At 38.4% G+C, this 24,860-nt stretch overlaps 1 protein-coding gene across 2 annotated transcripts in view; it reads left to right on the top strand.

Moving 5' to 3' along the window:
• Window positions 1-24,860, top strand: part of Akain1 (A-kinase anchor inhibitor 1) — a 50,645-nt gene that overhangs the window by 10,943 nt on the left and 14,842 nt on the right. The window contains exon 1 of one of the 2 annotated variants that reach the window (XR_006856834.2): window positions 15,101-15,237. The exons of the other annotated variant lie outside the window; for it this stretch is intronic. The gene's annotated coding sequence lies outside the window, so the exon portion shown is untranslated. Of the gene's footprint in view, window positions 1-15,100; window positions 15,238-24,860 lie in introns of those variants that run through there. 2 annotated transcript variants of the gene reach the window in all.

The raw sequence follows: 24,860 nt of genomic DNA, 5'->3' as shown, positions 1-24,860 counted from the left end.
CTGCTTAGATATATTTCTCCTATAATAAGTATTTTTTCTAATTCTTTATTATCATTTAAATTAATTTTATCCTTTGAAAATTTGTGTTGTTATTGTTTTAGAAATTTTAGAAAACATAGATAATCAAAACAAATAAATAATTCACTCTATAATACAGCAGTAATATGAATGTTTTATATAACTTCCCAGGCTGTCTCTATGAATATATATCTCTCCTTTTTAACACAACATTATCCTGACACGAATATTACTTTTTGAGATGATTATTTACACAATATACCATTATCTTCTTTTCATGCCATCCAGTTTGTCTCTTACATATTTTTTTAAGACAGTACAAAGGGTGTCATTCTTTTCTTTTCTTCCAAATAATAACAGTGAAGGTTCGGAGGCCTGACCAATTTTAGGTCACAGAACCAAGATTTGAACTTGGATCTACTTATTTCCTATAAAAACATAATTAACTAAATCAATTGGAAGCAATAGTTTGTAATAATACTTGATAAAACTGGTTTCCTTTGGAGAGAATATTCTGTATAGGAAGCACTTTTTCCAAATAACAGTAGACCAGGCACTTGTCTCTCTCATCACAGAGAAATGAACTCTCTTCTCTGTTTTCCTGCACACTTCCTGGATTCTTCATCCACCCAGGCTGCCCTCTTAGTGATGGAGACTAAAAGAATGTATCCATTCCAAAAGTTCTCTAGAACAAAGTTCTGTGAGTGTGCACAGTGCTTTACTGTTTTTAAGACATTTTTAATTAACTAAATGCCATAGGCAGAAACTTTCTTGGATTGAGAATACATGGCATAGAGATAGGTATATTCTGTCTGTATAGAGGGGTTGAGAAGACTTCAGTTATTCCATAGCAATTCAAATATGAATTGAAGTTGATTGTTACAGAAGCTTGAGTTTGGAAAGAGATAGACTTGGGTACAAACAACTCATTCCTGCCATTTCCACACTTAATGACCTTGGATAAATTATCCAATATTGCTGATTTGCTCATTTTATTTGTAAAACAAAAAAATCATGATACATATTTTCCAGAATAGTAATGAAGATAAAGAAGAAGAGCCTACTAGTCATAATAGCAAAGATATGAAATCAATACAGGTGCCCATCAACAGATGAACAGATAAAATATTGTACACGTACACAATGGAATATTTTTCATAAAAATAAATCCTATCATTTGTATCAAAATGAATGGAACTCTAAGGCATTGTGTATGAAATAAACCAGACACAGGAAGAAAAATATCACACATTCTCTCTCCTATATGGAAGCTAATAAAAAGTCAACTTGAATGTAGAATTGATTACTAGAAGAAGGGTAGGGTGGGGTAGATAAAGGGAGTTTGCATAACAGGTACTGAAACAAAGTTCCATAGAAGAAGTAAGATCTGGTGTTTCACAGCACAGTGGATGACTACAGTGCACAATAATCTGTTTTATATTTTATGAAGATCTAGAAGAAAGAAACTCAAAGGCTCCATAAAGACAAGATAAGGAGATGAAAATGTGAATTTCTCTGATTTGATCACCTCTTGCTGTGTGAATGCATTGAAATTTCACATTGAACCCTGTTAACATGTATAATTCGTATATGCCACTGAACAAAGTTTAAAAAGTAAAGTTAAGCAGAAAAAAAGATGAAGACCAAGTGGTAGCTATTACCAATACTATTGTTTTAAAGGGGAATATTTACTAGTGTGTATTTTGCATACATATGCATATATATGATCTTAAATTTGGACCACTGGTCTTGGAGAGCTATACATTTGGCTCATTCTGTGGAAGAAGACTGACTTGCTGGATCACTGTGTTACCTGGGTAGAGGTTATGAAATTTTAAAGCAAAATGCTATGACAAGCTGAACTGATGATAAAGCAGATGTCTGAGTGCACCCTGGGATGAATAAGTTATGAATCACAGAAAGTTGCTGTTTAAAGGCTAGCAGCTGCATGCTTGAAAGCAGATGGCCATCTTGCTGATCTGAATAATTCTGATCTTGTCTAAATTTAAAAACTGAATGCATTTAGGTATGAAGATGTATGCATAAGGGCACCCAGTAGCCCTGGAAGCTTGTCTGGTGAGGGCATAATGCATTATGTTTTTAATACTTAATTGCTTAGGGTAAATTTGTATTTTGAGGTATTGTTTCACATTCATTATCCTTTATTTTTCTGAGACCTAATTTTGCATTTTGTAATCTTATGTCATAACCCCTCATGCATTATCCTTTGAATATTATCTTTGGTTCTATGCGGATGTTCTTAGGAAGAAAGTCACAAACTTTGTGAAACGAAAACATGGTCACTAGCTAGGAATTAGGAGGGAATTGGAGTTTAATTCCAAAAACACCAACTTACTATGTGACTCTGAGTCTGCCTCTTCCCCTCATGTTCTAAAAGGTCATTTGCAACATCTCTTGAGGTTCAGCATCTTAGTTCTCAGTAAAGACTTGCTTGTATTGTAGAGACGAACATCAGAGGACATGAGAATAAGAAAAGAGCATGGACCTTGTATGGAATCAACATAGGGGCCCATCAATGGATGAAGAAAATATAAAAAAGTCCTACTGTGTGCCAGATATGTCACCTGCATTCTTTCCACAGGGAACAACTTTACCACTATACACGCCAAACTAGAATCTTCTTTCTTTCACTTGTGGCTGAAGGGCTGTCCCATATTCCTAATAGTCACAACTAATCTATTTGCCGAAAGAAACAGACAAAAGAGAAATGCCTTCTATTCCTTTAAAAAATTACATTTTTTTTTCAAATTTGCAAAGTAGTTCTTATGGTACTCAAGAACTATTCTCATATTATGAATGCAATATTTCTGTTCTGGACAACTATGAAGGATCTGTTTTATATTTAGACAGGAGGCCTTCATGAAATCCATATCTTGGGTTGTCAGAAAAAAAGTTGTTAATTTTTATCTCCATGGAATTTATTTCTAACCTTCTTGCACACTTATTTATGTCTTTCCATTTTAATTTTACATTTTTTGTGGGAATAAAAAATGAAATTGTGTGTTTATTTCAGTTCTGTAGATGAGATTTTAATCACCACTAACCAGGGAGCTTAGCCTGAAGTTCCCTATAGCCTTAATTGCAGTCTGACTCATACTTCAGAATACATTACTTTACCACATGATCAGGCCATGCTACGCAAGTCAATAAACAATAGTTATTTTACTTCAAAAATAATTTATGTCAAGAAGAACAATCCCTACTTATCTTGCCGTTCTTTGTTGTGCCTAGAGGGCAATGCTAGTTGCATGGAACATGTTGGCCATTAAAATGGAATGCAATAAAAATTATGTATGACCACTCCTCCACCCATCAAGTCACCTTAGACAGGGGCAGATCTCTCAGTAAAGGTAACACACTGCTGGTCAGGAGTGTTAGCTTTTCATTTCTGTGATTAAAATGCCCGACAAGAACAAATTAGAGGAGGATACGTTTTGGGGCCTCATTGTTTCAGATGTTAAGTCCATGGCCGTCTCCATTACTCTGGGTCTGAGGTAAGGCAGAACATCATGGCAGAAAGATGTGGTGGAGGGCAGCTGCTCAGCTCATGGCATCCAGGAGGCAGAGAAAAAGCACAAGAGTCCAGGGATAAAAACTAGTTCCCAACCACATACCCCCAGTGACCAGCTTTCTCTAGCCATGCCTCTTCTTGCCTAGAGTTACCGTGCAGTACAGTAGTCATTTCAAACAATCAAACCATTAAAGGGATTAAACCATTGATTAGTTTATTGTTTTTATAATCTAACAATTTCACCTCTGAACATTTCTGTACTAACATATGAGCTTTTAGGGGGACATCACATATCTATACCATAGCACTTGTGGAAGGACACATAGCTTTCTTGCTGGGAATGGGGCTGGGGATATCAGGTAAGGCTATACATAGGAGAGTGGCATGGGGGGATAAATACGTTAGATAACTTCATTCATTTTTAAAAGTAAATATTCATTGCTTATCTTCTGTGACTTACACACTCTGCTAGGTAGTAGGCACTGTGGTTTCAATATATAGTATATCAAAGGGTTAGAGTTCTATGATTGAAGGGCAAAGAGTCAAGGGGTTTGGAGAGGAGGAATGGTCACTGCTTCTGGGGGAGAAAGTGACTCTCTTGCCCTGGATCTGATTCTTTTTGGAGAGTCAACACTTGGAGGATGGATAGAACCTTGATCTTATAGAGCTACCCTCTTCACAGACAGGCCCTAGAACCTTTTGACCACATGTGTGTGAATGCTGGAGTGTGGGGTGGAGAGAGAGAGACTTCTGAAAGAGAAAGAAAATCCTTTTTATTATGTACTTTATGTGCATAAATGAACTTTGTAAAGAAATATATTATAATACATTTAAGTGACAATAAAAATGCCCACGATGAAGGTACATATCATAGATCTGAGAAGAGACAATCTAAGGGGAGCAGGTGCATTATATTTGGGCCCTGACTCTGGTTCCTGAAGTTATCTTCTGCTTGATGTCATCTCCCTTTAATGACCATTGCCACTATCAGGTCAGGACAAGGGTAAGTGAGACTCCCTTTAAAGAGTTGCCTCCAGCATGGATAGACAAATCTTTTTCTTAATTTCTCTAAGCATAGCTGAGGCAGAATTTTATTAAACACTAGAAGAACAAGAACACCCAAAGAAAATTAGCTTACAAATTTCTCAAAAGGCTCAAGATTTTGATGTCATCAGAGATATTTTGTACTTCAGTCCTTACTCCCCAGATCACCCCAATACTATTTGTGCTGTGACTTAGGGGTTCTCCATCCTGCCCACACATTAAAATCACCTGAGAAACTGGAATCAGTGAAGACTGGGAGGTTGTACAATCTATATAAGGTTCTACCCTAATGGTAAGTATTTCTTTAAAGTTCTCCTGGTGGTTGATTGTGCATTGAGCTGTGAAGCACTGATCTAACCTCAAACAACAGGCAGGCTGCTTGTCTGATTCTCTGCTTCTGCTCTTTGTGTATCTCTTCTTAGTACTTACATGTGCTTGGCACATGTTGTATGAATGAATGAAAGAATGAATGAATGAACACTTGGTCATCTTTCTTTTTACCTTAAGGTCTTCCCATTAAAGTAAAAACCAAGAGACAATTTTAACCCTGCTTCTTACATGGAGCCCTTGCCCCCAGGTCCTCCGCTAGTTAGAGGAACACACTTGTCATTGATGGCTCTGTAAGATCATCATTCTTTAGATATAGGAGTCATCTTGTCCCACTTATTCATGGGGAAATCTCAATCATTCCATGATCATAGAACTCATGCAAGGAGAATCACATTCATCAAGCAGCAAGAGGGTTTGCAAACTCTCAGGGAGTTGGATCCTGTCTTGATGGTTAGGCGGGGGACATATGAACTAGCAGAGTCCTCCAATATAGGGGCTAGGAGACAAGAGCCCCCTGGAGGGACACCTTGGTTCTGCACGGAGGACCTTAGTAACAGTATTCTCTTGTCTGGCTATTACTCACAGGCATGACTTTTAGATGGATAAGATGTCAGAGGGGAATAAGGAATAAAATAGAACTCACTAGATATGTGTTCAGGCATATCCTCATCAATTACATTCTAAGCAGCATTTTATGTTCATTTGGATAATAATCTTGGTTGAATGGAGAAATAGGGACAGTGTCTTGGTTCCACATTTCAGAAACCCATATCATTGCAAATTTCAAACATAGAAGGAAATAATTGATACATGTTTTTGAATCAACTTTCCCTTAGGCTCAAGGTTTATTTTAAAATTATTTGACATGGAAGCAATTTATGTATGGTTAAATAAAAACAGGATATTTATTATTTATAGAGTATCTATATGATGCATCATCCCGAAATAAATATTTAACATTATTTAATTTGTTAAATGGCTCACTTTGTTTTGAGACTTCTAGAATTGAATTGCCCACAGGTTTGTGGTACTGCTGTAAAAGGTGAGGAAAAAATCCATATATATTCAAATAAGAGTTATATATATATAAAATATCTTCACATCTTTAAAATACAATTCCAAGTCAATATATGAATTATGACTTGCAATCAGAAATTTGAATTTGATAGAATGCTTTTCTACTTATCTGCTCTTTGAGAAAAGTTGCTTAGTCTTTCTGAGCCTTGGTCTACCTAATTATGGAATAGTAATAATAATCTGTTTTTCTTATCATATAGAGTGGCAATCATGACTCAAAAAGAAACTTACTGTAAAATGTGTTTAATGAACTACACATTACATACACATTGAATTTATAGTTTTGTATTTAAGTTTCTTCTTAAGCATTTATCAGCCTTTGCTATGAACCCATGCTGCAACTGAGCTATCTGGTGTTGCAGCTCCTGAATTGATTGTTCTCTCTCTCTCTCTCTCTCTGATCCAACCCAGGAGTGCTTAACTACTGAGCCACATCCCCAGCCCTTTTCTAAATATTATATTTTAAGACAGGGTCTTGCTAAGTTGCTTAGGGCCTTGCTAAATTGCTGAGGATGGCTTTGGACTTTCAATTCTCCTGCTTCAGCCTCCTGAGCCCCTGGGATTACAGGCATGAGCCACCATGCCTGGCTGAATTGCTGTATTTCACTGCATCACTAAAGATCTACATAGCCTGAAGCCATAGTGTCTGAATTGAACTATCTGAACTTTCCAAGGGATCCAGGGGTGCCGTTTTTTAAGAGAATTTGTTTCTCTGTTGTGTTAAATAATGTACTTTCTTAAACTTGATTTGCTTGAGAAACCACCTACGGTTTTTATTATGAAGTCAACCACTTTTCCAAATTATCCTTTTCTCTTTTCACAAAAGAAAGTGATCTAGCACATCCTTCTCTAATCATTGTTCACCATGGGAGGTGCCATAATTTCAGAAAAGGATCTTAAGCCTTAGCATCTCGTGACAGCATTTGGATTTTGCAGACTCTACAGGATTTTCGCACTTGGCCTCCACAACACAATTGGAGATTGTGGCAGAGTCCACACTGTCCAGTGCAGTGGTTCTTCACCAGAGGTGATTTTGTCTCTCCTGCCCCTCCCTTCTCTAAAGAACATCTGGCAAAGTCTGGTGATATTTACACTTGTCACAATTGAGTGGTGTTACCAGAAGGGCCAGCTCTTATTTTGCAGAGTTCAGTGCAAAATGGAAATGTAAGGCCCTTGTTCAAAAATCAGGACAAAATGCCATTAAAGATACAGCTACATAAAGGACATTTCCTTTCTTCTGTTGGTCTCCCTCTCTTGACTTATCGTGGTGCTTTAAATTTGCTACTTAATATTTTTCTAAGTAAAAAAGAAATTCTAAATTTTAATTATTAGCATAAGTTTTATCATTCATCTTAATACTGTGCAATACTAGTTTTAATTGCAAATTGTAGATCATAGGATGAATCACAAAATTCTACAATTTGAGTTTCATAGCTTGCACATATGCAGATGTATTTCGTACCAGAACCGTGGAAATGCTGCACAAACTGACTGAACTGTGTTTATTTCACTTCTTGATTTGCATATGCTACCAACATGCTCTACTTTCTGCTTATTGATGAGTCAGCAAAGATTGAAAAGAAAAGGAACTACAGGGTACTCTTCCTTTTCCTCTGTGTCAAATGCATTGTAAATGGTTAGTTAATACAGGGAAGCAACAAGAGCAAAAAAGATGATAGGGTCAGTTGATCGTTCATGTTTCTTCAAATGTCAGTATCTTGTTTCTGTGTTCCAAGCAAGTCGTGGTTCAAACAGAAAGGATGCCTCCCCTCAACCCTTACACAGCTGTAGATGCCACACATTTACCTTGTATTATGAAGTCAACCACTTTTCCAAATTATCCTTTTCTCTTTTTACAAAAAAAAAAAAAGATTTTCCACAGGAATGAATCCTCCTTGGCTATATAAATCTGCAGATACTCCAGTCCCTTTTGTAAAATGATGAGAAGACTACATGTTCAGTACAGACACATTTTTTTTCCAAATGTTTTCTTCTCTCCATTGTTGATTGAATCTGTGCATGCAGACACCATAGATATGGAGGAAGACTGTACTCAAGTCTTCAAGTCTTAAACTCATATGCCGCATGGAGCCACTGGACTTCTGTGCTCATGGGGCATTACAAAGACATATGTGTGTGCAAATAAACAGGAGGGAATGACATATTGCATGCTGCTCTTCTGCATAGGCATAGGTTCCATTGTCCCACCAAATTTCACTTCCAAAACATGAATTCAAAAGTAAGATCAGTAAGAATTTCAAGATGGCAACAGCAGAGAATGAGACCAAACGGAGAGAGCTTCTGAGTTTGGGGCCCAATATGACTAACTTGTCACCTGCCTGTGAAACTAGTCCTGGTCACCGGCATCTAGTGGATGGAGTCAGGGATGCTTTCAAATCTCCTACAGGACACAGGACAAACCCCAGCCCCAACTAAGCTCTGGCTGCAAAGGTTAGTACTGTGTCTCCCTCGGTCATTGGAGGTCTGCCCTTGAGATCAGTCCTTATTCAGTAGGGTTGTTCTCATTGTGGGGTCTGCTCTGTGTTCACAATGTGACTTCCATCTGAGATCACTGACTTCTACTCTTTGAGGGACTATTGACTCTGCAATGACCAAGCCTCCTCAGTACTTCATCCAAAGCAGCAGTTTCGCTTACTGCTCTGGCCATCAATTTGCTGATAAGGCCAGACAAGGTAGTTTAGCTCCTAGCTGTGGCAAGTGGGACTCAGGACCCCCTTAGGCAGTGTCCTCTTAAAGGGACTCCTCATGAGCACTGCCTCATGAGCACGGTCCTTCACAGAGAAGGACATTTGGAGGAGAGGTCCTCAAAAGCTTCAAATGCCTCTCAGTTGTCTAACCCAGGCTGGAGTATCTCTAATATTGGAATCCTCTGCACTATTAAAATTTCCCTGCAGGTTAAATAAAAATGTTCATGGGAGAAAAGTTGGCTTTGGCAGTCAGGGAACGTAGGAAAAGGAGCACAGAGCAGATCATGGATGGATACAGAAGAGCCTTCTGTATATGGAACATCTTCCTTGCCTCTTCACGTGCCAGAAAGAGTGTTGGGGGTGGGGTGAGCAAAGATCCCGGAAGGCCCAGAGTTTAATTCCTCTATTTTTGGCTACAATTCCATTTCTAGGTCTTTAACCAAGCACAGCAGATGGCTGAGGGGAGGATCATGCCAAAAAGGGCCCAGGTGGGAGAAGCGTGGAACGCAGCTACTTAACCATAATCAGTGGGACCAAGTACTCAGTGGGACCAAGTACTCAGTGGGACCAAGTACTCAGTAAGGCTAAGTACTCAGTGGCCACGGATACTGTTGCTCTTCTGTACTCCTAGAGGTCAAGATTATTCTTTGAACCTTATCTCTGAGTTCCCAGCTTCTGAAACAGAGCTTGATTCGTATTAACTAGTTATTAATTCATATTAATTAGTTATCAGGCAAACATTTTGTTCTAGATCTAGGCTAGTGGTCAACAGGAAGCACCCTTGCCCTTGGAGGGCTTTATATGTTTAGGCACAGAGCCAAGAGAAACTGCCTACTGCCAGTGGTCTTGACTGTGTGCTGTCCTCCAAAGGAAAACACATCATTTTATTCCAACTGCAGTGTCACAAAACTCAGCCCCTCCTTTCTGTTTTGGCTCCCAGTAGAGTTGCCAGCTGCTTTTGTGAGGGTTTCAAGTCCCCAATGGCTTTTTTTTTTCTTTTTGGACGTGGAAAAAAAATGTCAGTTTCTTGAATCAATGATTTGGGAAAAAAATATGTGTATACATTTATTTTTATATTTATATATACACATAACAGAAATTTGTAAAACTACAGAATGAACCTCAACATATGCAGAAACACCAATCATGAACCATGATTTGACATATTTTTTGAAGTTTTTAATTCTAAGAAAAGCATTCAACAACAGGGTTAGTTTTGTCCCAAGGAAATTTGTATGTATTGTGCAGCTTCATTTGGGTCAGTAAAAGCAAGTTGTCTCCCGGAGAGAAGCTGAGTATTTTAATGGCCATTACTAATTAGAATGGTCTATTAAGATCTTTGATTTGCATGTTATAATATTATCTGGTAGGATTTTAATGATTAAATAATTTTTAGCCATTGCAAAGTGAAACATTTTTCACACAATATAACTCAGACAGGGTTTAAATAAGACTTTTCCACCAACATTCTTCTTGCTTCAAAGTATATAATTATGCTGTAAACTTTAAAACAAAAAAATGAGTATTTTAGATACCATGCCTATTTGCTTCTATCATAATTCTTCTTCATTGGCAGAACCCTGACTCTCAGTCTTAATATGTTCCTCAAAGAGGGTTTTATAGATACGATATAAAAAATTTCGAGTCAAGTTCTTATAAATTGTGTGTCCCAGCAGTAAAATTTCAATTTCTTATATTTTTGGAAAGTACAAGCAGAAGAGGCCAAGACACTCTTTTCTTATGCAAGGCATCTTTTCTTCCTTTTCTAAATTGGTAACATGATTTATTGGAGAAATTGCATGTGATTACGTGAAAATTATGTAAAAATATACAGTATATTAAATAATTTTGTTAGCACTATAAAACAGCAAATGGAATAAATATGGCTGTGCATCAGTGACTAATCATTCTATCCATAATTACTTTTTAAGTGACAGTATAACTTAGTATTTAAGAGGCTGGCCTATAGATTCTTTTTATCTCAGTTTCCTCTTGTATAAAATGAAGATAAAATACTGCTGGCCTTATCCTGGTAATCTATTTCTGCACAATAAGTCATCACAAAACTTAGTGACTTAACAACATGACATTCATTTTGGTAGTGAATCTTTGATTTGGAAGGAGAGCTTTGTAGGGAGAGCTTGGCCCTGTGCTGTTTGGCATCAGCTGGGATGACTTCCATGTGGAGGGCTTGAATCAAAGGCTCATTCACTACCATGTTAGTAGCTAAAGCTGATCATCAGCTAAAATCTTATCTGGGTGCTGTTGGTAGGAACATCTCTACGTGGCCTTTCCGCATGGCCTGAATCTCCTTCCAGCATGGTGGCTGGGTAGCAAGGTGAGCATCCCAAGGGGGGAAAAATATCAGATTCACCTTTTTATAGCTCATCCTTGGAAGCCCTGTCATGTCCCCTCTAGTGTATTCTATTAATAGAGGCAAACTCAAAGGGAGGGGTGGGGACTCCATCTGTCGATGAGAAATGGCAAGGTTCTGAAGAACATGGGGTGGGGCAGAGGTATTGCTATGCTCATTTTGGGAAAATACTGCTGCTGGGAGCCATTAGCCAAGTAGGTATGACAATTTCCTTGCCAGCGTACCCCATGTTGCAGTGACATTGAATGTAGGTGACCTTGCTCAAGGACCAAGGCGGATTAGGGCGTTCCCGGTTTAGGTTCCAGGTTTAAGGTTTAAGATTATTCCTGCTGGGAATAGGGCGTATCCTGCTGCCTGAGTTCCCCTTGAGTTCTCACGGGATTCAGACAGTATATTTTGGAGATAGAAGCCCAGTGGAGGTGGATTTGGGCAGAGAACGTGGATTTCCCCAGAACGTGTTTGTAGACGGCTGGTGTGAGTTCGGGAATAAAGAGTTGCTGTTTGAATCTACAAGCTGTGTGGTGGCTCGTGATTGTGTGCCCAGCCAGACTGCGGCATACTGCCTTATACTTCCTCAATATAACTTTGGTGAGAATTAAACAAAGCAATATAGATACAGAATGTCTACAAATAGCAGTAAATATAAGTGTGCTATTGTTATTACAGCACCAACAAAATGTGCTAGAGTACTACAGGAACCTCCTTGATTAGCAGAGACTTGGATTTTAGAGTAGACAGTTCGGACTCCTTTATTTAAATGTGAGGAAACTGAAGTCCAGAGTTCAACTTCCTCAGCCATCCATTCAAAGAACTGGAGTCCTGAGGTGAAAGTTGAGTGCTTATCACAGGTCAGGCAATGGAGTACAGAAGTGAACAGAGTGGGCAATCCCAGAATAGACCTCTAAATAGTTAATTGAGGCAAGTAATGAATATTATGTCTCCAGAGATTCTTGAAAACTGATTTGAAGATAAACCTGAGTAAAAAGAATAGGTCTTCACTTCTGTCCCCCCCCCCCTTTTTTTGGTACCAGGGATCGAATCCAGGGATGTTTAACTACTGAGCTACATCCCCAGCCTTATTTATTTATTTAGAGACAGGACCTCATGCTAGGTTGCTGAGGCTGGCTTTGAACTTTTGATCCTCCTGCCTCAGCCTCCTGGGTTGCTGGGATTACAGGTGTGTGCCACTGTGCCTCATTAGGTCTTCCCTTTAACTTGGAGCATGTTTGTATTCAGTTGCAAAGTTGCTGTAATGTTTTTATTTTGTGATTGCTAGGATCAGGTGAATTTCTGCCCAAATTACTAGGAACCACATATTTTGCCATGTAATTCATCATAGGCAGTATTTCTGTTAAAAATAAGAATATTTTGAATATCCCAAATGTGTGAATTAGTAATGCAAGTCTTAGTGACAAATATAATTATCATTAAATTACAATTTCCTGTGGTTACAGTTATTAAAATTTTGGACTAGTACAGGACTGAAAAGCTACAGGTGAAGAGTAACTATAACCTGCTGCCAAGCACTGGCTATAATGGTAGATAGTTAACATAAGTATGTGTTCATGAGATTGTGGTCATTGCTTTCCTAGAGAATTATGAATGCAGTTTAGTATAGAGATTTATGTTTTTGCCCCAAAATATGTGAACTGGCAGAAAGGGCTTTTCTTGTCTTTACTGTATCTGAATTTTCTAAAATATACCACACAGACTCAGAGACCTCTATCCTCAGAGACCTCAGAGGAGACTAGAGTTGCCAAGTTTGCTAATGGTGGCCATGTTATAGTGCTCTATGGTAATGGCGCTCCATTGCCTGGGAGGCATTGAATTGTGTTGGTTGATTTCAACTTGTGTTCCATTGGAACCTGGCTTCTTGGAGCTGAGCTGTGTGGAGCTCATTACGGGTGAGGGTCTTGGCTGATGAGTGACGTCTGTCATGCTCTCAGGCAGAGTGGGTGGCTGCACATTTGTGTTGTGTATTTGCTGTCCTGGTTGTGAATTTCATCAGACTCTCCTGTGATGGTTAAGTTCATGTGTCAACTTGGCTAGGCCACGGTATCCAGCAGTTTGATCAAACATCAGTTTAGATATTCTTGGAAAGATTTTTTTTAAAGATATGATTAACATTCAAACCAGTTTATTTGAGTCAAGCAAATTATTCTTCATAATGTGTGTGGGTCTCATTGAATAATATCAGACTAAAAATTGGATATCAGACCAAAATTTGAGGTTCCCCGAAGAAGAAACAATTCTCCTCAAGACTGCAACATAGAAAACCCTGCCTAGTTTTTCCAATATGCTTCCCCCAAGAAATTGGGCTTAAGATTGTAACATCATCTCTTCCCTTCACCTCCAACCTGTTGACTGTTGTGCACATTTTAAACTTCGAAGTCTCTACCATTGCTGAGCCAGTTCCTTAAACCTGTTTCTCTGTGCACACCCCATTTACTCTGCTTCTTTGGTAAATCTCGATTGCACCACGTTCTTCAGAGGTCCTTTATGTGGTTCCCTATCCTTCACCTCTTCAAAAATTGCCTCCCAAAGAGACAAACACCTGTTAATGTTATCCAAGTGCCTAATTTCTAGGGAGTCTAGATTTGAAGTGGGATGCATAAGAAAGAGTTCATGTAAAGACAAATGCAAGAAATTTGTAGTAAGTTTTGCTGTGACTGGGATCTTGAATATTCCTCCAAAGACCCATATGGAGGGGCTGGCAGAAGGTCTTAAGTCATTGGGAGCATGCCCGTGAAGGGGATTGTTGGACCCCAGTCTCTTCCTCATTTTCTTTTACTTCTTAAACATGATATGAGTGGTTTTGCTCCACCACATGCTCCTGCCATGGTGTGCTGCCTCCCCACGGGCTCAAGAGCAATGGAGCCAACTGATCATGGCCTGGAACCACTAAAACAGTCAGCCAACATAATTTTTCTCTTTATAAGTTAATTATCTCAGGTATTTTGATATAGAAAGCTGACTAACACAGGTTTCCTGATAAAGTATCATTTTTTTTTAAATAGTAGAAGACATGAAAATATGAAGACAGTGTGGTGGTAAGAAGGAATGGACATGAGTTTTGGATTTAAACTGTGATCTTCAATTGATCAACTGTGTGGCCTTCAAAAAGCTTAACCTCTTTGAGACCCAACTTTCCTCATGTATAAAACTGGAAAGAATACCCATCTTTTGGTGGGTAGTAGACAGTGTCAGTGCTCAATCAATGGTGGTTTCTTTGTTTTAGGAAAAGTTGCTGCCAGGCACGTAGCATATGCCTGTAATCCCAGTAGCTTGAGAGGCTGAGGCAGGAGGATCAAGAGTTCAAAGCCAGCCTCAGCAATTTGGCAAGGTGCTAAGCAACTCAGTGAGGCCCTGTCTGTAAATAAAATACAAAATATGGCTGGGGATGTGACTCAGTGGTCAATGATGCAGTGCCTCTGAGTTCAATTCTTTGTACAAAAAAAAAAGGTTGCATTAGAGTAATTGCACAATAATAAAGTGGTTATGTGTTCCTTTATTGCTTCTCTCAAGTAGCAGGGTTTACAAAGAAGCGAAAGTGACAAAATTCTGGTTTTTCTTTTTTTGGGGGTACCAGGGATTGAACTCAGGGGCATTCAACCACTGAGCCACATCCCCAGCCTTATTTTGTATTTTATTTAGAGACAAGGTCTTACTGAGTTGCTTAGCGCCTCACATTCGCTGAGGCTGGCTTTGAGCTTGTAATACTCCTGTCTCAGCCTTGCGAGCTGCTGGCATTACAGGTGTGTGCCACTGTGCATGGCTAAAATTCTGGGATGGAACACAGGGCGAATTGTGTCCTGATGGATTTTAGGAAAAGTAAAAGAAACAGTCATTTCTTCCACAGTCAGTCCCTGTGTGTGGGCTGACTCTCTCATTCTGCATAATGTAGGGAAAACAATTAATTCAGAGGGTTAGAAGAGCAAATGAGATAATTCACAGAAGTGCTTACGTGTACATGAACAGGGCAAGTGTTTGATCAAGGTTAGCTAGGAAGCAGCAGCCCTGCAGTAGTGGTAACAGCAGGGATTTCATTGCAGAGATTGAAGTGAAAGTATGAAAAAAGGTAAAACAGGAAAATAAACATGATGTGTATTCTGGCACCAACTAGACCCACCGTTAGAAGACAGTCTACACTGGGGGTAAGTAAAACATAATATATTTAAGGTATGGCCAGGATAATCATAAAACTCAAAGCTGTGTGATGTGGTGAGTATCACCACCATTTGGTAATGGTTATGAGAATCTGCCCCAGAAAACATTTCTGTTTTAAAACCAATTGTTTAAAACTCTCAACAGGATAAAATTATGGTATTTCTACATCGATGACAACACTGCTAATTGTGCTTAACTAACTCCTCCTACATTCATGCTGAAGAGTTCTGATTTTGTTCTGTAACTACCTCTTGCCAGTTGGTTCAGGGCTGGATGACCATATGACTAAACAGATGTGAAGGAAGCCTGCTGGTGTGTGTGTGTGTGTGTGTGTGTGTGTGTGTGTGTGTGTGTAAGGGGGACATTTCACATTTCACCCGTGAAGTTAGATATTAAACAATTTTTTTAAAAATTATCTAATTTTCTAGTTCCATTCTCTGCTCATTTGAACTGCCATCTTTACTGTATATCAAGCACCAGACTTTTAAACCTGTCCCATTTCTCCATCTCTCTGTTTTTTGGCATTAGCATTATACTGCTTTACTTATTATTATATAAAATGTTTTAGTGTGGGGAGTGAAAAATCATGTGTAATGTCCTTAGTGTTTCATATACTCTCTTTTTTAACATGGTAGGAAAAAAGGGACCGTTCTTTAATAATTAACACATCTACGTATGCTAGAAAATTGCTAGTCACTGTCACCTAAGCCAACCAAGTATGACATTTTGCAGATGGAGAAAAGTGTTATGGAAGTTGTGACGTGAAGAGCAGGAACATGATTAAAAGAAAGGTCTATGGCTGACTCAAAAGGAAGCAGATGCTCCCATGTTTTCTGAACTCTGGTTTGGAGTACTCAAGATACTTACTATGATTAACATTTTTGCAACTTTAAATTATACTCTGTCATCTTCTAAGGAAACAGTTTCAAACAGTTGCTATTTTGAGCATCAGTGAAATAACTGGATAACTGTCAGCTTCTGAACTTCTCCAACCTCCCCCCCATGTTGAGCAAACACTCATATCTGAAATTCATTATTAACAAATATTATACTTTTTTGCATGCCTATCATTGAGATATGGTTTAAAAATTGTCCTTGTTCCAGTGAAGTATGTGGAAATATAATATGTGGCTTATAAAGTATGTAGCTTTGAGAATCCGATTTTCTGCCTTGGGATGCAAAATGCTGCATTGTTCTGTGAAATAGCACTAGATTGTGGTCCCATGTGCCTGATTTTGGGAAAGGAAGGGAGAAAGAGCATGCAAACATATTTTATATGCCTCTGGAGGACAAAATGAGTGGGAAAAAGTTGGCAACCACTAGTGCCTGGAGAATCAAAGTTATTAATTCAGAAAAATGAAAATTCTAATATTGTTACAAAAAAGAAAAATAATGAACACTTCAGTATAAGCCTGAGCATCTTAATTCTGATAAGTAATATAATATTTGGAAGTAGGACTATACATAGATGATTATATGACATGTTAGGTAATTTGATATTTAGTTCAGGGAATTTCCTTGCTAATATATGCGTATAATCTTTCTGGATACCATCTTCATTTTAATTAATTTGCTAGAAATGAGATAGCTTGAAAGGCATGAAAATAATAGCTTCTCACAATAATTGCATAGCAAATTTTTGAGCATTAAATATTAGAGGAAATTTCTTTTCTAGGAAAGGATACTTAAACCTAAATATGGAAGTGAATTGTTGAAATCACTTAGGTTGGTGAGGAGGCTGGCTGTAAATACAGACCTTTATTCGAACCTCAGGGCAGGTTTCAACACAAGAGGAAGTACAGACTTCTTTCTACGCAGATCACAGGACAAAGACCATCGAGGGAATTGTGTTAAGCATCCTGAGGATATAGCCAACCTTTCTTTTGACAAGCTGCATGATGGATGAGCAGTACCTTCCTTAGGAAGAGGAGTGGTAGTGCCTGAGGTTGATGTCTACTATTCCAATACTACACATTTCTTTATTTCAAGACACCTGTTTGTAGGTATCCTTACTTATCTATGAAGGATTCCAGTTAGGCCATATAGGATGCATGGGAGAAGCTCCCTATTACCTGATTTTAGGACAGGACATGGAAGTAGAATACATGCTCAGATTAGAATCCTTGGCATCCTATTTTCAAAAACTCTCATTTTTATCTAGATATTGGATGGGGCACAAAAGTATTATTATTCTTATGCTGATTTTTAGAAGTTTGGTTAATAAATTAATTACAGAAAAGAGAAAATACAGTAGGCTGGGGATGTGGCTCAAGCGGTAGCACGCTCGCCTGGCATGCATGCGGCCTGGGTTTGATCCTCAGCACCACATACAAAGATGTTGTGTCCGCCGAAAACTAAAAAATAGATATTAAAAAAAATTCTCTCTCTCTCTCTCTCTAAAAAAAAAAGAGACAATACAAGAAAGCAAAGCACTGTGTTGCTGGTATTGTTCTGCATAAACACTTCTCTTTTATACACACACACACACACACAATACCTTTATTTTTTATTTTTTTTTAATTTTTTTTAATGTAAACCTTCTCTTCCATTTTTAATACATTTCTTTTTTTATTTATTTTTATTGTTGGTTGTTCAAAACATTACATAGTTTATTTTATTTATTATTTTTATGTGGTGCTGAGGATTGAACCCAGTGCTTCACACGTGCTAAGCAAATGCTCTACCACTGAGCTACAGCCCCAGCCCTACACTCCTCCTCCTCTTTTCCTGCTTTCTTGGAACTTTGACAGACACCTGCCAGGATCGCCTGGCCATTCTTGGTTAGTTTTGGGAGCATGAGATGGAGCCAGTAGCTGGTGGACCATTTTACCTGCCTAGATTAGCTGCCAATGTCTTGGAGATCTTGGATATGTTAGATGACATCTCCCTGTGATAAGTAGAACCCATTGGTTAAGATATTCCAATAGCATTGTTTGCTGGGTTCCTATTTCTCTTTCAGTGAGTTCTTGTACACATTCATATTTCCTCAGTTTTTATGCTTTACAGTCTATTTGGCTTGCTGGCATAATGGCCGACACCAGTTGTATACAGCAGGAATTGAAATGATGTGTAGAAAATTATTCAATCAATGCACTAAAAAGATGGAAATGAATCCAAGGCATAGAGGACAATTTTAGTTATAAATTTTTCCATCTTTATATAAAATTGAATAAAAATTAGCAGTCTGTGGTCCCAACTCTTAATATTAATTCAATTCACCTTACTTATCATCGCTAGGAATGCATTATCTGCCCAGTTTATTTTTATATTATGTGGCTGATATAAATGTTATGAGCTTCCCTTTGTGTAGAGAATGACACAAATGTATTATATAAGGCAGGTACCAGAAGTGTTTTCGAATATTGTAATAAAATTTTAATAAGCTATTTTCCTTTAGCCATCATTTCCCCAAGACTGCGGGTGGGCAAGCACTGAGGACGGCAGGTGTCACTGAAAGAGGCTGTCTGTATTCCTTAAGGGACTTAGACTACTGGCTTATTTTAATTATAGACATGACCTTGTCCTTCTTAGCCCTATGTTTAAAAAAAAAAGACCTGGGTAAATTGGGTTAGAAATAATGAAGTAAAACCTAACATTTTTACTTACTTTTCCAGAGGTGATTTTTTTTCAGTGAATAAAAATTTCTACTCTTATAAATTTAAAAAGTCACACATTTACAATATGATTGTGGCTCCAAATTATAACCTTATCCCAAATTATAAAAATTGAATCTCTTACTCCTCTACTTTACTGAATTCCAGCCTGCTAGGCAAAAGAACTTGGTAATAAGTTCTAATATTTTCATTCATTATCATCTTTCTATGACTTATCTATTCCTCAGGGGAACATTATTTTACATAAAATCATTTCTACATGCATTTTACATACCAATGTGAGTTGGGTTTGTTTCACCATCCTTTTTTTTCAACGTGCTCTAGATTTTTCTGCACATGGTTAGATAGTGTGTTCTAAATACAAGTTAATATCTGCCTATAACATACATTCAGATATGTAGTGGTCTTTTCTGTTCATCTGATAAATAAAATTACATCCTTTCTTCAGTTTTCTAAAAATTGTTGTACTATTGTATTTTTAAAATAAACTGTCCAGTACATTATGTGATTCACGTTAAGTATACCAGATGGATCTGAAAGATATTGAGTCATATTATTCAGCCTTCTGAATACACATATTGACAACATTATCTGCCAGCCTTTCTTTTGTCATTTGCAAATGTTCTGTATTGATTCACCTGTTAATGCTTCATGAGATTTGGAAGTGTTTCTTCTGGTTTTCTTACTTTCTGGAAGCCATTTTAATTCATTCCTATTATCTCCAATCAAGTATTGAAGTAAAATGCTTGAAGACTGCCAAGAAGGCAGTTTGCCTTTAATTCAATATACAATATACAAAGAATTCAAAGATTAAAAAAAAGGGGAAGTTTTTCCATAGATAAGAAATTCTCATTTGAGAATATTTCTGGCCAATAATGCCTTTGGCTTTACAACAAAACAAAATTTGAATATTTTTCCATTTGATTTATTTTTGTCTGTCAGTGATACAAAAATGATCAGAGAAGCAGTTCCATTTCCCCCAACAAAAAGTTTTTTTTTTTTTTTTTAATATTGCTCATACATCTGGGTGCTTTGATATATTAAATTATAATTAAAAGGGACAACCCTGGAAATTATACTAATATTTGTAACCTTGGCTTGAGATCTAAAGAGGATGTAGATGAATTTTGAAATTAATGGTTCAAATCTGGTCCAAGAGTAATCATTGATTAGTGTTCCCCAAGGTACAGGACCGACTTGCCAATTAGCCTATGAAGTGAATGGAAAAAGGAAACTACATTTTGGAACTTGAGTCATATCCTTGGTTGTCCCCATTAAATAAACTGTAAGATGGTCACATATCCACTGAATTTTCTCCTGCTCTGTAATTATGGACTAAATCTAGACTCGCCTTAAATAACACATGAAACCACAAGGTCACTGCCCTGAAACCTGTACCAGAATTTCCTGCTAATTATATAAATTCCTGAGCTGAGTCTCAATTTACTGAAGCAGAATCGCTGTGGGTGGACCCTGAGAATATTCAAATAACTATTAATTCTAAGTTCTTCTTTTAAAAAAATATTATTATTATTGTTATTGTTATTATTATTATTTATTATTATTTTGTATGGCGCTGAGGATTGAACCCAGCGTCTCACACCTGCTAGACAAGCGCTATCACTGAGCCACAACCCAATCCTAAGTCGTTCTTGCTAATAAGGATTTTGAGAACCACATGCTAACCGGAAGCTCCTCAGACCTGGACTTGCCCTTCTCTGGTCACCCCCTGATCACCTTCCCTTTGTTCTCTGCTTTCCACTGCCTCTGCCAGGACAGGGCCAGCACTTCCTCTTTCTGCCTCGTGGTGTTGTTTTTCAATCTTTTCAAATAGAAATCTGAAAAAAAATATGGAACTGAAATCTGAAGAATTTGGAACTCATGGTAGATTCTGAAAGAAGCCCAGGAGCCTTGTTTGATACATAAAATTGTCACAGGAAAGCGGGCAGCTGAAATTCCAAACCTCCCTTCTTGTGTTCTGAATGAAAGAGAATTTAAAGAAGACACCAAAAGTCATGCAAGAGGACTTTATCATAAGTGCAAGTGAGGTGGAAGTAGAGTAAAAGCAAGGACAGGCTTAAGCAGAGAGCACTCTCAAGAGAGAGTGGGCCATCTCCAAGCAGAGAACAGCACAGGAGACAAGGCTGTCTCCAAATTTATTACTGTTTGATGTTGCCAGGAGAGATGGGGGCCACCTTCTCTACTCTTTGCCCATCAGGAGTTCATGTTGGGTGGTGGAGTTTTTTGACCTTAATTGGTCCTCTCCAGAACTGTCATGGGGGCCATCCTATTTAAGGGGGCTTCATCCACAAGTCAATCCCATGTTAATGAGGGCACTGAGATCAATAGCTGGTCAGAAGTTACCTTAGTGCACCTGCACTACTAAGGAATCTTCGTTCCCAATCAAATGGAGACACCCATGGCCATAATTCCTAGCCTCACATCAACATCAATGGACCCTGTCAAGAGCTAGTCCCACTAATCCTTTTGTTTTGACATATATTCCCATTAGCTCCTTTGCTTCTGTTTAGTTTCTACAAATTAACTACCACGCTTTGTTTCCTTGTCTACTTTGAAAGTAGTTTGAAAGAAGACCCTAAAGTAACTGAAAGAATACGTGTGACCTTGCATGCATTTCCCTGCTCATTGCTAGCTACTACCTAACATAACAATCCCATTCAATGCTTCACAGCATTGGATATTTAATTGAATATTTGTATAAGCATTTGAATATTTATTAGCAGGTTATATCTTTATATATATATATATATATATATATTATATATTCTTATAATAAAAATGAGACTGAGCAGTTAAGAGGCTTAATCATAGAACCAGATTATATCCTGTATGTTTCACGAGCATCTTGAGGACCAGGGAGTATGAATTATCTCAATATCCCTAATGCCTCACACCTCACATGGCCTGCAGCTCAGTAAATGTCTGAGTAACCCCAGAGACTGTACCTCTCCTCTGGCAGATCCAATCCTTCAGTGCAAAGGCGGAGAGAGCAACGAGAGCAGGGATACCTAGATTGCTCTGAATCTTTACATGGGGCACCAGGAGAACGGGGTCTGACTTTAACAGATCTGGGTTTTGACTCTGGCAGCCCAGGCTGTCTTAGACACAGGGTACAACACATGATATGAGCCTCCAGTCATATGACTCTGACAAACACTTCTGAAGCCCTGCCTGGTTTATTTTTCTTTAGTTTCATTTTCCTCCTGAAATATCACTGGGGGAAAAAAAAGACATAAAACATCTGATCTTGTTCTTCACTTCCTTTTCTATTTCCAGCCACCTGTTCTCTTGTTCTAATTAACCCCAACACAGTAAGAAGAGCCAAGATTCTCATGGTTAGAGCAAAAAAGAAAAGTAAAAGTAAAAGAAAAGCCACATATACTAGAATTTTGCTTAAGGGATACTCATGGCTTGGAGCAGGATTTTTAAATTTCTTGGCCTAATTTATAGATGAAGCAATGGTGTCTCATCTTCTTATTCTTCTACTTTAAAAATTAATCAGCCATTTTCACTTGCACTATGTGATTTAACTAGGAGAAAGCCAATGCTTATTCAAGTGAACTCAGAAAGTTCCAGAAATGGGATTCAGACCCAAAGCCTCTAGGACGAGTGTTTTCTCAGCACAGGCTGATGGCTACAGAGCCTCAGGAATTGGCGGTGGGACTGGATTCATTATATACCAGTGTGTGCAGGGTTCAGGGAGTTTATAACTTTGTGGAGAGTGTTTTCTTGCCAAACTGGAACACAATCACATAGGAATAGTACTGGACCCAACTGGAGGCAGCAACTGTGTTCTCACACCGTCTTGTTCTGAAAAGTACTTGAAAGCAATTGGAGGGAGTTGAGAAAGATTCTTGGATCCTTAGAAGGGCTTAGAGAGATGCAAAGGAAAAAGAATGGAGAAGACCAGAAGTAGGAGATGAGAGAGATGAATTTGGTACAAAATCTCAAAACTGGTAATCAGTCTTGGGCTATGTGGCCTGGGAACATTCTTCCTAATGTCTCACTACAAGCTTTCTTGCACTGTTTTTTCATGCAAGTACCAAAAGAGCATCTCCTCCGCTGTTTCCCCCTGTGCTTTAACTCACTGCAGGGAAACAGCAAGAGGCCAAGAACAGAAAATTAATGGGAGGAGGGAGAGAGAGAGAGAGAGAGAGAGAGAGAGAGAGAGAGAGAGAGAGAGAGAGAGAGGGAGAGGGAGAGGGAGGGAGAGGAAGAAAGATAGAACAGACTGGAAAGCTGAAAACCACTACAACTGTCATGTATTGAGAAATACTTACTGAGTGTCCAGCTTGGAACATTAGGTACTGGGGCAGTGACAAGCAAGACAGGGAGGTATTGTCCCTCGTGGGGATGGACAATACACCCTGGTCATGGCATGCCATTATTGTGCCTATGTTATAGATAAGGAATGTGGCTTGCCCATGGTCTCATAGTAGGTGGCCATGGGCTATTTGTACATTCAAAACTAGGTCTTATCCATGATGAATTGAATCCAAGGCTACAGGAAGGTCTGCATCAAATGAGGGAGAAAAAGGGTGAGAGTGTAAGGTTGTACAGGAGATGGGAGCTGATCTGAAGGCCATGCAAGGTCTGAAGGCCACGGTCAGTGGCTGAGATTGCACTGGCACTGGTCATGGAAAAGTTTTGAACACGTGAGGGACATAACGGATTTATGTTTAAAAACATGACTGGCTGCTGTTAGAGATAGAGGAGCAAGTGGAAGTACAATCAGAAGGTGTAATAACAAGACAATGATGGATGTGGGAAAAAACAAGATGAACAGGAAGTGAATGGGGGAAGTGTCCATGTGTTTTCCACGGTGTGCAGAGGAGGAAGTAGTTTCCGTGCTTTGTTACCATCATCCAGCTCTCTGCTTTCCTTCCTTCTCCTGAAGGTGGGAGGCACCAGCAGCCATGTATTAGGGAAAGGACTCCAGGCTTATCAGAGTGAACCCCAAGTGGAGCAATGTTTTGCACTTCTATTTTCCCACCAGATGACCTCACTGCTGAAATACACCCCAAATTTAAAGAACTAATGCTAGTTCTTCTCAAACTATTCCAAACAGTCAAAAATCAGTAAAAGATAAAAAATTGTTATACATAAATATATGTTAAATCTACTGGGAATGACTTTTAAAAAAAGGGAGGAAACCCTTCCAAATTCATGCTATAAGACTAGAATTACCCTGTTACCAAAACCAAACCAATAAATAAAAAGAATATACCAAACTTATGAGCATAGATGCAATCCTCAACAAAATACTAGCAAATTGAATCCAACTGCACATCAAAAGGATCATTCCCTGTGATCAAGCAGGTTTCATCCCAAGGATGAAAGGATCATTCCACCTATGGAAGTCAATAAGTGTAATAAGTCACGTCAACCAAATGAAGTAGAAAAGCATACAATCATCTCAATAGATGCAGAAAGAGCATCCTTTCATGTAAAAAGAACGAATGAGGTATAGAAGAAATGAATCTCAGCACAATAAAGTGTGTACATGACAAACTCCCAGCCAGTGTCATAATACAAGGGGAGAATCTGAAAGCATTTCCTTCAGAACCAGGAACAAGGCTGTCCACTCTCACTGCTCTTATTCAATACAGTACTAAAAGTTTTATCCAGAACAATTAGGCAAGGGAAAAAAATAAAAACAGAGAGAATTGATTCTTTATATCTTTTTAGGTCTTGAAATAGTTCGTGGTACTTAAAAACTGAGAAATCTTAGACATCTCATTGTTCTTGAAGGCAAAAACCAGCCTGTTTCTAGCAAACTGGCAGAGTTGCACATTTGATGAATGTTGCATGAGTGACTAGATAGAGGTGCCAGAAATAGAGGATAGCAGGTAGAAGGCTGTGCCCTTCCTGAATCACATCATGAAAGTCCCCTAAGCCCTGTTATAGTTTTGCAAATTCATTCTTGGGAATTTCTTTAGAACACATGTCTGCCTTGGATTGATGCTACTGGGTTT

This window comes from Marmota monax, unplaced genomic scaffold (genome assembly GCF_021218885.2).
Source record: "Marmota monax isolate L192 unplaced genomic scaffold, Marmota_monax_Labrador192_F-V1.1 WCK01_AAM20220418_F8-fsc00103, whole genome shotgun sequence".
Taxonomy (NCBI): Eukaryota; Metazoa; Chordata; class Mammalia; order Rodentia; family Sciuridae; genus Marmota; species Marmota monax.
The sequence above is the reverse complement of the archived record's forward strand: the minus strand, read 5'-3'. Positions and strand labels throughout refer to the sequence as shown.